Source organism: Rhineura floridana, chromosome 7, assembly GCF_030035675.1.
Source record: "Rhineura floridana isolate rRhiFlo1 chromosome 7, rRhiFlo1.hap2, whole genome shotgun sequence".
Classification (NCBI taxonomy): domain Eukaryota; kingdom Metazoa; phylum Chordata; class Lepidosauria; order Squamata; family Rhineuridae; genus Rhineura; species Rhineura floridana.
Genome location: NC_084486.1, coordinates 64,687,351 through 64,690,145, shown reverse-complemented (window position 1 = coordinate 64,690,145; position 2,795 = coordinate 64,687,351). Strand labels below are relative to the sequence as shown.

Here is a 2,795-nt window from a genome sequence, read left to right as displayed (position 1 = left end):
CCGAAGGGGTTCTCTGTGGTGGTTGCTGGTGTGTCTGGTGCATTCAAATGGCATGGTTGTATAAGGTGTGTGAGAATGTCACTGTGACGCCCTTCCCTGGCTCTCTCTGTCAGGTTCCTACCTGCTCGTGGTTACTGCCTGTCACTAGGCACCACCAGGAACTCCACCAGTCCGGACTGTCCTTTTTTATGGTTTCTCTCCCCACTCTAGCACAGATCTCAACAGATCCCCCTGCTAGGCAGCACCACCAGTCACGTCCTATAACCAGTATTCCCAGAGACTCTGCCTGAGTCTCTCTATCAGGTTACCTCTGTGACTGAGTGCTTAAGCTGTCCCCAATCCCTTTGATCTTTATATATAAAGCATACGATCCTGGTTTGCTCTGAATACTTGTGGTGTTATATTCTTCCCTTCACCGCTGCCACCAATTGTTACAGTTTCCCTTCAGCCTTGGTAAGCACCTTGCCCTCCCTTCTGGTCTGTATAACCCCAGCCAAGGATCAGGCCTTTGGTAAACCAAATATAGTTTTTATTAAATAACAGAGATAACAAGATTACTTTGTAAAGGCACATAAGCATATGGTTTCATCTATTTCTGGTACTTGTCTTAGTATTAATCCGAACTCCACACTCTCCTCACATTCACCAACTCTCCACACAATCTCCTCTCAAAAACCCACCAAAACAACCCACTCACGTCCACCAACTCTCCACACAATCTCCTCTCAAAAACCCACCAAAACAACCCACTCACGTCCACCCCGATTTAACTGTCATCCTTCCATTTATACTCTCAGCCATTCTAAACAGCCAATCATCCAGCATTCTACTGCCCATTTACTCCCCCCTCCTCTTTCATTCCACTTACCATGTATCTCCTATACAAACAGCACTTACCATATATACATTAATACAGGAACATCACAGTCACACATAGCCGTTTCTGGAGCACAAGGTTACATACAGTAAGCAAAGTAAAGATTTGTTTTTGTTATATGCCTTCAAGTCGATTACGACGTATGGTGACCCTATGAATCTTTTTTGGTTTTCATAGGGTTTTCATAGTAAGAGGTATTCAGAAGTGGTTTACCATTGCCTTCCTCTAAGCCTACAGCACCCAGTATTCCCAGGCGGTCTCTCATCCAAGTACTAACCAGGCCTGACCCTGCTTAGGCTTCCAAGATCAGATGAGATCGGGTGTGTTCAGGGTAGTATGGCCATAGCCAAATAAAGTTAAAATACTACAGTTTAGGGTTGGATGCAGTAGATGCATCTGGCATGCAAGTCCTTTTCCTGGATTTGGCCATCGATAAGTCCAGGATGGATCTTCTGATGCAGAGTTTGTAGCTGTGGAGTGGGGTAGGCTCAGGCTCCTTCTGCGGGGGTGGTTGTGCGTTCTCTTGGGATTGTCTGAGCCATCCGGAATCTCAGCTATCTTGAGTCTCCAAGAGGTTTTGGCTCCCACCTGTGGAAAACAAAAACAAACAAACAAAACCGTTGGGCTTGTCCGCAGCACAGTGTTGCCTCTTGGCTCTGGGCCCATTTGGGGGAAGGCCAAGAGGCTGGGCCTCCCTTCTCATGAAGGAGGAAGGAGCAATTTGTGGCTCACCCTTTCTGGGCATAGCAGGACAAGCTAGGGTAGCTCCCCTCCTCTGGATTAGGAGAGCGAGCTGTTTACTCAGGATCTTGTTGGTCCGTCCTCACAGCAATTGTGGGGATGGACCATTTGTGGCTCCCCCCCTGGGGTTAGGGGGGCCGAGCTGGTTCCTCATACTTACAATCAGGACCAGACCTACTATTAGGCAGAGTGAGACAACTGCCTCAAATATCAAAAACTGAGGGGAGCAGCTGCAAGGTGCTGAAGGACAGGGCTGTGTGTGCCCTGCACCCCCTAACCTAGAGAGCCAGTGTGGTCGAGTGGTTAGAGTGTCACCTGGGACCTGGGAGACCAGGTTCAAATCTCCTCTCAGCCATGAAGCTCCCTGGGTAACCTTGGGCCAGCAACTGTCTCTCAGCCTAACCTACCTCACAGGGTTGTTGTAAGGATGAAATTGGGAGAGGGAGAACCATGTTTGTAAGCCACTTTCAGCTCCATGGAGGAAAGGTGGGATATAAATGTAATAATGAGCATAAAATAAACTAGCCTGCTTCCCTCAAGTGTAGTGGAGGATGCCCGCCCACTAGGCTTTCATACATGGAATGGGAGGGAATTTCTCCTGTCATAATTGCAGCATCAAGTAATGACTGTGGGCAAAACAGGCTTACAGTGGAGGGAAGATATAACAAACTACATGCTACACTGCACTGCCATATGTAGCAAAGGCCCTTCTCCCTTGTAAAGCGCACTTGCTGGAGCTGAAGCAGCAAATGGTGTTCCTCTCATGTCAAGGACCAGGAGCATGGTAACCAGGGTTAGTCAAGTTGTTGGGTCACCTGAAGCAGAATATTGCATGATTGTGGATCCCCCTCCCTGATAGCAACATCACAACAATGATACATTTGGTAACTAACCATTTGCTGCCCTTTCAGAACACCTCCAACCAGCAGCCTGAGGTGACTGCCTCACTGAGTCTAATGGCACAGCCAGCCCTGCGGGGCCCAGAACATTGCTGAGGATAAAAGCAGCTGTAGGGTGAGGGAGGGGGGGTTCCCGGGGGGGAAAGCAAATGATAGTGGAAAGTTAAGCGCTCATTTCCATCCTGCCCCTTCTTGGATGCCTGTTAACCTCTCCTGAGTGTACTTTTCAGGGGAGAAGGAGCTGTCAGGGGGCTTTGGTACCTGTGGCTGAAGGATAA

General features: G+C 48.6%; 1 pseudogene; it reads right to left on the bottom strand.

The window, feature by feature from the left end:
• Nucleotides 1-1,105: 1,105 nt before the first annotated feature.
• Nucleotides 1,106-1,225, bottom strand: LOC133389748 (5S ribosomal RNA; annotated as a pseudogene).
• Between the last annotated feature and the right edge of the window lie 1,570 nt (nt 1,226-2,795).